This window comes from Cavia porcellus, unplaced genomic scaffold, assembly GCF_034190915.1.
Source record: "Cavia porcellus strain 051 isolate PalLab524CR breed Dunkin Hartley unplaced genomic scaffold, mCavPor4.1 scaffold_1, whole genome shotgun sequence".
NCBI classification, from domain to species: Eukaryota; Metazoa; Chordata; class Mammalia; order Rodentia; family Caviidae; genus Cavia; species Cavia porcellus.
In genome coordinates this window covers 53,027,154-53,038,771 of record NW_026947484.1, presented here as the reverse complement: position 1 = coordinate 53,038,771, position 11,618 = coordinate 53,027,154, and positions in this window count along the sequence as shown.

The window sequence follows — 11,618 nt, the reverse complement described above, 5'->3', positions numbered from 1 at the left end:
AACTCCAGTGACCATGGCTGCCCTGTGCCACCCAGCAGAAAGGCAGCTCATGAGAACTTTACAGCGGGTCCTCCTCCCCCTCATCCACCACATCCATCACCACACAGCTCTGGCCCTTCCCAAAGCCAAAGTGACCACTAAAGTCAGTGCTTTGAATCAATCCACGACATCATAGCAGCTGTGACAGAGCAACTAAAGGCACTCATGAAAGAAGACTTCCTGCCAGGCTCGGTGGCACACGCTTATAATCCCAGTGCTCAGGAGGCTGAGGCAGGAGGGTTGTTGCAAGTTCAAGATCAGCCTGGGCAACAAAGTGAGCTCAAGATCAGCCTGGGCAACAAAGTGAGCTCAAGACCAGCCTGAACTGCATAGCGAGACCCTGTCTCAAAAAGACAAAAAGGTTTCCAGAGCTGCTTCAGAAAGAAGCGAGCACTGTGGTGTAAGTGTGTTTGAAGAGAGAAGGTGGGCTTGGAGGGCATAAATGGCAATGAGTTTATTGCTGCAAGAATTATTTAATATTCATCATGGATTTAGTGTTCAACATAATTTTAGATCATACAGCATATATTTCTGTTGATAAAAATAAAAATTTAAAAATAAACTCAAATATGGGATGTGGTGACACTCGCCTGTAATCTCAGCACTCAGGAGGCTGAAGCACAGAAAATGCCATGAGTTTGGGGCCAGCGTGGGTGACATAGTGAGTTCAAGGTCAGCCTGAACTACATAGTGAGACCCTGTGTCTAAAGATCCAAAAATAAAACAAATTTAAAAAACTACAAAAAGAAAACACACCCATGGAAGATCTCTCTATTGGCCAGTAAACAGCAGTCTCCACGCTGCACTGTGAGGGCTCCTATATGAGGTGGTCCCCTTTGCCCCTCTAAGTTCCACATTCTATGAGTGTTAAAGTTGTCTCTGGATTCAGGAAGCATGTGGCAGAGCAGACGCTGAGCAGCATAAGTAAAGACAGGCTGGCTTTCTGAGACAACTGTATCCTTTTGTTTGGATTAACTACCAGGATGAGACCCAGGATCCTCTGCTAACTTCCGGCTGCCAAGCTTTTCTTTCCATACCATCCAGGCCACAAATTCACAGAGTGGTCTAGGTTCTACCATTTGGGACCTACAAACCATGCCCAGGGCCTCCCTCTCTGGGAATCAGTCCTCCACACCTTCCTGTCAGGGGCATGGGTACACGCTGACCATCTGTCCCCCAAAACTCTTCTCACAGAAACTTTGATGGTTCAAATACTTTGAATCATCCCAGTCAAGATCAGAATTAAAATTTTCCCAGTTCCGCACTGGAGCTCAATTCCTCTCCTCCGCATACCCTTACCCTCTCTGACCTCCACTGGACACCCTAAGGTCACTTCCATAAGACCACTCAAGTCTGAGTGATCTTGTCCAAGTCAAGCTCTCATGGCTGACTGGGAACCTGTTAATGACCTCTCATGGCCCTTAAAACAAATGGGACAGGGCACAGTGTGTCTGATGTGTCCCCTGTCACCCAGACTCTTCCCCTCATAAGCTCTTCTCACTGCCCTGGGCTGTTTTCCTCAGCAGCCTCTTCCTGCCCCTGGATGGAGCCCCTGCTGCTCACCACCCTGAAATGCAGCTTCTGCTGATCTAGTGACCTCCCGCTCCATCCCTCTCCAGAGGTCAACTGTAGGCTTTTGCTGACCATGAGGCCTGGCTATGTCCTGCTGTGAGTCAGGTATGACACTCACCTTCCCTCACAGCACCTCTGAGCAAGTCAATCCTCCTTCTTCCTGTCTTTTTCTGTCTGTCTGTCTGTCTTTGGTTTTCTTTTCTATTCTTTTTTCTTTTCTTTTGCACACCTTATCTCACCTGCACCTAACAGGATCCCTGGCATATATATGTGTCCAATGAAATTCTTTTACATGAAGTATACTTGGGTAGAGAGAGTTCCCCTAAAATATCACATCTTATGTGCTGCAGAAGTTAAAAGAAAAACTCTTTTGGTTTCACTTCAATCATCCGTTCCCAGCTAGAGTGGCTACTGGATCATCCTGAAAGTGACTGAAGATTTCCATATTTCATTTCATTTCATTTGTTAAAGAAGCAAAGGGGTCACTATTCAACACTGTGGAATCTGAGCCATTTGCAAGAGATCTATCTGGAAACTTTGATGAATCCCTTAATACATAAATAAAGGCATAGCTTATTATTTACATTATAAAACTATGATTCTGTGTTAACAGATAAGCCTTAGCTCCTGATTCTTTTACCTCTTGGGTTTAAATTGTCATCTTGTAGAAACTCAGCCGTGAGTTTCCTACAGACATCCTCAGCCACTGCTGGATCAGCATTCATGAAAGTTTTGTTTGAAACTTGATTGGCTATTGTAGAGCTCAGCAAAGCACTTAGTGAAATTTAAAAAAAAATCATTTTTTCTTTTACCAAAGAGTACATATGGTAAACTTGCTGTGCTCAAGGATAAAAATACCAGCTACAAATCATTTGGGACAAATTAAATAGATTGTTGGATTCAACTAAGAACCATAACTTTTTTGACCTCATCAGATCATGGATAACATGAGGTGAATAGGTATCTAACTCTAGCCTCACATGTGCAAGAATCTCCATAAAGCATGAGCCTCAGACTAAACCATAATAATAATTTATATGTGAATAAGATCCCAGTTCATTTATTTAATTACAATTAGCACAAATTACATAAATCAATTAACATATATTTGCAACTACTCTGAAAGAGAAACACATTTTAGAAGCATAGTGTTTATAGAAGTGAGCTGAAGTTTGTCAGATATTTCATAGAACAAAAAAGTTTTTTATATAATAACACACAAATCACTTGATACTACTGCAGGAGTGACTATCCAAAACCACACATTAGTGAGCAAAAGTGGTAGACACACAGCAAATTTAACTGATCAGAAGCCTTTAGATACGGGGCTGGAGATTTAGGTCAGCAGCATAAGCGCCTGCCTTGCAAGCAGGCAGTTGTGAGTTCAATCCTTGGTACCAATTAAAAAAAAAAAAAAAAAAAAAAAGAAATCTTTAAATGACTGCTCACAAATGGCATATATCAAGAGGAGTTCATGTATGACAAATATCAGAATTCAGCCTTAAGCTTTAGTAGTAGTTGTTCTTGTGATATATGAACAACATAAATCAACAGAAAAGCACATGGTACCAAAACATCAGACCAAACAGTGGAGAAATAACTTGATAAATCCAGGGAATTTGAACTGGGTCATGTAGAAATGGATAAATGAGAGAATTTACTTTGGAATAAGGCCAAAGATGCTTAATAAAAACCACCATAAGTGTTCACTCTGATATATTGCTAGAGACTGCCAATATGGTGGTGGGCCAATGGCACCTGGGTTGTTGGTTTTTCTTTTAAGACAAAAGATGTTAATGTATGAGTTGTTATTTTTCTAAACTAAAAACTTCAGGATTCAGTATATTTGCAGTGTTGGTGCTTTGTGATAAATAAATGACACTTTGGCTCCTTGTCTCTAAAAGATTCACCATCGCTGGCTTGGGGAGTTTGGTGTGAATGAAATGTGAGGCACAGGCTGAGAAAAGCAAAAACAGTGATCACCTTTCAGCATCAGCTGTAAGACTGAGACAAAATTGTTGCAGGGCAAATGCTATGATTTGCTGACACTAAACTGAGCTCTTTTTGGGAGTTAGACCTGCTTCTGACTTCTTGCCTTTACTAGCACAAGTAGTTGGCTTCCCTAGGATGATATTTTTCATAAATAATTGAAGTGGCTTTTTCATTTACCTGAATTTCTACATGAGGGCATTAGTTAAGTCCACGGGGATGCAACAGGGCGACCAGTTCACTAACTGGCTTGCTGATGCCACCAGCCTGCAGTGTAGTCAGTTCCACTTCTGGCCTCAGCATTTTCCAAGTTACTACTCGGCCTTCAGCGTCCTTCACTACCAGCTGAAAATGTGGTACTTAAATTCATAAGTGACGTTAGGGACTTTGTGCATGTAAATGCTGACTGTGAGATACAGTCCTTGATTCAAGTTAATAATTTTAGATGAGAAACTGAACACAGTAGATGAATACAGTTGAACGTGGAAATGATGCTAACTTTGCAAATGTGAAGAAAGGACCCTTTAGAACTCAATCTTACAGGATTAGGAGAATTTTTTAAAGCAGGCTGGCACCAAAACAAAAAAAAAAAATTATAAAGGAAAGCATTTCAGGCTGAGCAACCCTGGAGACAATGTTTTTAATTTTAGTGCCTGCCATTTCCCTCAGAGGTCCTATGACGTTTTCACCTATAGAATTAAAAGCTTGGTTTATATTAACTCTGTTTCTCTGCCTCTTTGTGAGTGCATTAGCGGATATTAACTTAGGGCAAAAAAAAGAGCTGAAAAACTTCTGCTATGGTTCACAAGTCTTTTTCCAATTTGGGGTTCTTTTGTAATCAATGAAGCCTTGCATAGGCTGTGCAGTGTACTGTGTTACTCAGGATGATATGTACTCAAGATGATGAAATTTAATATATTGATGACAGAAAGAGGCTCCTGTCCTGATTAAGAACCCAAGCAAGGTTTTATTGGGTTGCAGCAGGACACAGATGACTTCATGTGCTCCCTGCTATAAAGAACATTCTGATGATCTAACCCATCCTTCCTTGTTAGAAGGACTTCCTATCAGCTGCAGAAACCTGCCCAAAGTAGTTCTTCCCCATAACAAAGGCATCAGACATGCTATGTGTGTGTCTGCTCCCTGTTCATATCAGAAGCAAATCCAGTGCTTGTGGCCAAGAAGATCATAATGTAGGAAATCACTTTTCTGTGCTTCTCTGACCAAAATCTATAATTTTATCAGTGATAATATTTATGACCATATTTTTAATGTAAAATACAGAATTCTGTGCACTACACACTTTAAAAATGCCATAGCAGCTAAGAGCTGCAATCTCACTGTAGTTACCAGTGTGAGTCCTTGTGGAAAGGTCAAAGAGTCTGTGTTGGAAGCCTGAAGAATCTCCACTGGAGGCCGACGCCCAGAGACAATGGTGAAGACTAAAGCTCTGCCAAAAGAAAAGTCAAACTTTCTTCTTTTCCTTTTATTCTATTCAGCGTGTAAGCCTATTGGTTGGTGCCATCCACATCCAGGAGGATCTTCTCTCCTGTTGGCTGGCCTCCATGTCAATCATTCACAGAGAGACCTGTTAGTTCAGTCAAGTTAACGTCACAATTAGTCCTTGCACCCCAGCATCTGTCTCCCCTATTCTTCTTCTGTACTGTTTTCTGGTTATCTAATTTTCTCTTCTATAGCTCTATTGTATTGGCCAACTTTTCAATTTTCAATATAAAATAGCCAACACCTGCAACTTAAAGGAAGAGGTTAATCTGGCTTATGACTTCAAAGGGTTCAGTCCATGCTTAGCTAAATCTAAGGCAGGAACATGATGATGGAAGGGCATGATGGGGCAAAGCTACTCCCTGGACAGTGACTGAAAGGCACCCATGGCAGCAGAATTAGGAAGAGATATAGCTCTAAGGATAGCCCTCCTACTGGGCCCCACCACCAAATGCCACATTCAGCTGCAGACATCAATGGATAACTTCAGGGATGGTTATGTTGCTCCCAGGAGCCAATCACTTCTTGGAATCTCTTACCCCATAAAGTTGACAGCTAAGATCGGCTGGCACATCTATGCACCATTCTTATCCTTTTCTTTGAACTCTGAGATTCTTATCAATTGAAATACCACACAAAGTTCCTCTTGTTCTTTCTTTCAGTAGTCACTATTGGTGTACTTGCTAGCCAGTAACAGACTCTATGCTTATTTGTGGCTGTATGAATCCAGGTGTTCAGTTTGTTTTTCTTCAGTCTAGACATCTTTTTGGCTCTTGTACTAAAATGCTAAAAAACTAAAATGCAAAGTAAAAAATATAGTTATTAGCAAAAATAGTTAGTTAAAAAGATAGTTATTAGCAGAATTGTCATTCTGTGCTGTGCTTATTACCCTAGTAACCATGTAATTGAAACACAACCACATAGCTATAGGTTAACTGACCTGACCGTGTCATCATGCTGTTCTGTATGCATCATCCCCCGAGTAACTTCTTTTCTGTGTCAACCTTTGTTACCTTTGTAAGAGACAAATGATGCTGTGTCAACTATTGTTCCCTTTGTGGGAGACAAATGTTCCTAGAATTGGCAGATCAAGGACGATGCATTGGCTAACCACCCACTATGAAATGCCTCTGACCTCAAGCAAAGGGGAACAAAGGACCACCTTGTTTCTGTTTCTCATTGCTATGTACTTAATGGTCAATGAGCTATAAAAATCTGTCAAAATTCTAACACAGTTGCACAGCTTTTTAAACTCCATCTGCACTGTGCTGCTGGTACCAGCTTAAATAAAAGCATTTCTTTTTAAAAGACGTCTTGCCCCCTTGTTGACAACAGACAACATCACAGGGCTTCTTTTGGGGGTATAACATTGGCCCTATGAACATTGGTTCATGTTTTATCTGATATACTGAGTATAAGGAAGAAATTGATCTTCACCCAGTCTTGTTAGGCCAAACTAACTTCACACCTTCCTCAAGGAAGATCTAAGGACTTCATGTAATCCACACTCAGATAAACAACCAGACCCAGCAAGTGAGTTTTCTGTGCAGCAGAGATTAATTTGTTTTCCATGTGAAGGACTCTGCTATTCTTTTTAAGATTGTTTCATTCTCATAGAACCCTTCACGTACTAATATTAAAAAGTACAGTCTAACATCTCTTCACCTGGAAAGAGACATTCTCTAGGTTGGGAGTCTAAATTTACTCCTGAGGAACAAATGACAATGGCAATCGTGTGCTTCTTCCCACTTGGAGCAACAGGTCCTGAATTAGCTGGAGCCCTGCATTCATTTCTACAATAGGGCTGGCTCAGATCCTACAAAGAGATGCACTGTGGCCTGGTACTAGGAAGAAATGGCAAGAGACGTTCACTGCCTTGTGGTTTTCCTCCTTCTTCTGTATTTAGGAAAGACTGAGGATTCATGTTGTTGAGAGTGCAAGGCTGCAGATTTGACTTTAGATTTATTATCCATGAGAGAAGTTGTCAGAAGGTAGAACTACCTTAATTTGGATTCCTCCAAGAAATAAATAAATATTATGTGTTGTTAGGAAACCTAAACCTCAACTCATGAGATAACACCACACACAACTAAAATAGCACAAATTTCCAAGAATGACAATACCAAGGGCCAATGAGGTTATAGTGAAACTAGCATTTTGTGCTGGTAGAAGTACAAAATATTATGCAACCACTCTGGGAAACAGTTGTGCAGTCTCCTATAAAGTTATGCATCACTTAAAATAGCATTTCTAGATTTTACTAAAAATAATACAGTAGATATAACAAACATAATAATAATAAACTCAAATATTTTCATAGTACCCAGAAACTGAAAACAACCCAGATGCACAGATAATCAAATTGCAGTGAATCTATACAATGACTAGGACCAATAAAAAAGAAAACTGTTGATATGCAGAATAATCTGCATGAATCTCAGAGACATTAGCTAAATGAGGGAGGCCAGAATTTAAAGAGTATGCACAGCATGATTCCACGCACAAAAAATTTTGGAAAAGGCAACTCTACCAACACCAAGTCAAGTTAGTAAGTCTGGGACAGAAGTAAATGAAGAGGAACAGAAAGTAAGTTGTGGGGACGATGAACCATCACACATTACTGTGCTGTTGGTCATGAGATTGTGCACTTTTGCTGAAACTCATCACATTGCACTTAGGTGAGTTTCTTGGGAAGATGATTTTTAAAAATTAAAGGCAGCAACAACTGCACTATTTATACATCACCAGCATATTTCCTCTGGTTTCATGGCACACACAGAATTCTTGACTCTCAAGAGACTGTGACAATGTTTATAAGCAGAGCAATATAATAATCAATCACTTTTTGACCTCCTTCAGTAGCCCCAAAGCACATATATATATCAGAGTTCTTTCAGGGCATTGTTTATAATGCAGCCTGATAAACCAAAGCCCCAGGGATCCCAATTGGTAGTGAAGTTATGGAGGCCTGACCACTGTGTCTAATGGGGCTCTCCACTGATTACAGTACATGGGAAAATGTGAACCCCAACAGCTGAATATATATGCATGCCTTGGAGTAAATGTGATTGATGTCATGCCCTGTTGCATATTGGAGACTTCATAAAAGACCTTGAAGCAAAAATTTCCCAAAGGCATTGGCCAAAAAGATCCAAAAGAAGGCATGGGCTTGGCACCAGTGCCTTGCAGTAGGATGGACTATCTGCTGGGTCTTTGATTCCTCTCCTGGCTGAATCTTTCAACTTCCCCTCCTCATTGGCTATGGGTGAAATGCACAGTACCAGCACACCTCATAACTGTCAGAGTGAAACAAAGTGACCTTAGTAGACCTTTGAGTCCAGTGCTGAGTATAAAGCAGATATGGGGAAATTTGATAACTCAGATAAATTTAGCAATGTATTTGCATCCTCGTGTCAGGCTCACTCTGCTGACTTCATTACCCTGTAAAAATAAGATGCTGTATTTCGTGCTCTTTACTGTTTTGAAACTTGGGTTATTCCATTATATATTTTCTCAATCAATGTCCTGCCTTGGTATTATCATTGTCATATTTATTATTGCATTTATGGTCATCAATATCATGTTAGTGATTCCTTATTTGAAATTTTAAATGAAAAAATAAAATAAACTTTCTTAACAAAATAATAAAAGCATAACAATAGTTCTTATACTGTGTATTATTATCTTCAAAGTAGGTACTCAGTTTAAGACAAAAAACAAAAAGAAAGCAATTTAAAGTAGAAGTCTTTTACTTCCTTAGTTAGGTTCATAACTAGTACTTAAATTTTTTGAAATGATTGTGAGTTTATTGATTTCCACCTTTCTTTTTCAGTGAGTTCATCACTGTTATTAGGAATGCTTTTCTTTTTTGTGTATTTATTTTTTTATTTCTACCCTGTTGAATGAGGTTACCAGTTTTAGGAGTAGTCTGGTGAGTTTTTTGGATCTTACAAGTAAAAGATCATATCATATGCAAATAATGCTATTTTAACTTAATTATTTTCTATAAGAATCTCATCTAATACTTTCTCTTGTGTGATTGCTCTGGCGAATGCCTTGAGGACTGTGTAGAACAAGAGTGGTGGTAACAGAGTGAAGATGTTCATCTTTCCGTATTTAATATGATGTTGGCAGGAGGTAGGTCATAAGTGGGTTTTATCATGTTGTACTAAAGAATTTCCAAACAATTTTCTTCAAGAATTTTGTTAGAGTTTGCTAGACTTTCTACATCTGTTGAAATTATCATAAGATTTTAGTTCTTATTTCTGTTTATGTGATGAGTTACAACTTTTGATTTGTGTGTGCTGAGCCATCCTTACATCCCTGGGATGAAGTTGAATCGGTCATGGTATATGATGTTTTTATAAAGATGTGTCACTCTCTTTGCCTGCATCTTGTTAAGGATATTTGCACATGTGTTCAATAGAGAAATTGGCTTACAGTTCTCTTTTTAGGTTGGGTCCTTATCTGGTTTGGGGACTGAGATAATGTTAGCTTCTGAAAATGATTTTGGAATTACTTCTTTCTTTTACCTTTAACTAAAAAGCTTTCAAAATATTGGTGTTAGGGCTTCCCAGAAGTTCTTGTAGAATTTGGCTGTGATTCCATCAGGTCCTGAGCTTTTCTTAGTAGGCAGTTTTTATTTGTTAATTAGTGCTTTAGTTTCATTGCCAGTTAGTGAATTGTTCAAGATTTTTGAGTCTTTGTGGGTCAGTTCTGGGAATTTGTATGTCTGAGTTTTTTCTGAGTTCTCTCACTGTTTTGCACACTTTTGTAAGGTGGCTGCTAATGATTTTGTGTATTTTGGCAGTGTCCATTCTGATGTCACCTTTTTTCATTTCTAATTCCATTAACTTGTGTTTTCTTTTTCCTTTTCTGGTAAGATTGACTAAGGGTTTGTTTATTTTATTTATTCTTTCAAAGAACCAGATCTTCAAAGCATGGATGATTTGAATTGATTTTTTAATTTTCCATTTCGTTAATTTCTGCTCAAATCTTTATAACTTCCTTCCTTGTACAAACTCTTGGTTTGGATTTTCCTATTTTTTAAGACTTCAAGATGCATCACTATGTTATTTATTTGATGCTGTTCTATGTGCCTGATGTGGCACACACCACTGTCACCGCGCCTTGCAGGACTGCTTTTGTCGTGGCCATGAGTTCTGGTGTGTATTGGCATAGTCATTTAATTGGATAAATTGTTGGATTTCTGCTGTAAAATTTCCTCTGTGATTCATTGATTCATCAAATTATCTTATTTAATTTCAAAATATTTGCAGTTTCTGTATGGTTTGGGGATTTATTATTTTTTTGTTGTTGTTGGTTGGTTTTGTAACTGATTTTTAGTTAATTGCACTCTGATCTGATAATATGCATGGTAAATTTTTCATTCTTTTGCATTTTCTTAGGAATGCTTTATTCACTGTGATCTATTCTGGAGAAACTATCATATGCAATGGAAAAGAATGTGACTCTTGATGGGTGGAACACTGTTTATATCTATTAAGTTCATTTGTTCAAAAATTTGTTTCAACTCATTTATTTTTCTTTTATATAAAGAGGGTAAAAAACAACAAAAAATAGAACAAAGCAGATCAGAAAAAAACCATATAAGTGACAGACTTCAAAGCAAGACAACAGAGATCTACAGTGGCTACCATAATATCTCTTGTTTTCTTCTAAATAGTTGTCTATATCTTCACACACAATGAATTCATACAAAACAAAATATTATAAAACTGACCAGAACAGAGTAATAAAGGCATTACAGGCCTTCAGAATAAGACAATAGAAAAATTACCAATGGCTACCATAATGTCTCTTGTTCTCTTCAAAAAAGCTGTCCATACCTTCACGTGTGTTGAAATTGAACAATAAAAAACAGACTCAAAACCCTATGAACAAAGAATAAAACCATTACTGGATTTCAAAGCATAATAATAGAGAATCAGCAATGGATGCCTTAATGTCTTTTTTTCTTCAAAGTAGCTGTTCATTTCATCACACAGAATATAATTGATCCTCATAAACTGTTTGGGAGAAGTATTCCTTTGTTGGTTTTTTGTTGAGCTGATCTATTTGTGATAACACAGCACTGAGATCCCCTGTTATTACTGATGTTTACTGACCTTCTATGTCCGTTAGAGTTTGTTTATGAAATTGTGTGCACCATGTCTTACTGCACGAATGTTACTGTTATCTCTCCCTGTTGAGCAGTTTCATTAACTAATATGTAATGACGTTTGCCTCTTTTGATCAGCTTTAACTTGAAATCTACCTCATCTAAAAATCGGATACCTACCTCTACTTGTTTGGGGGTTACTGTTACTTGCAATGTTGGTTTCCATCCTTCAGTTTTTGTCAGTGAATTTCTTTGTGTTAAATGAGTTCTTGTATGATGCATACTGTCAAATTAGTAAAGGTAAAATGTTTCTTGATCCATTCTGCTAAGCTGCGGCTTCGGTTGACAAACTGAGTCCAATCTATATTGATATGTATAACCGATAGGTGCTGAC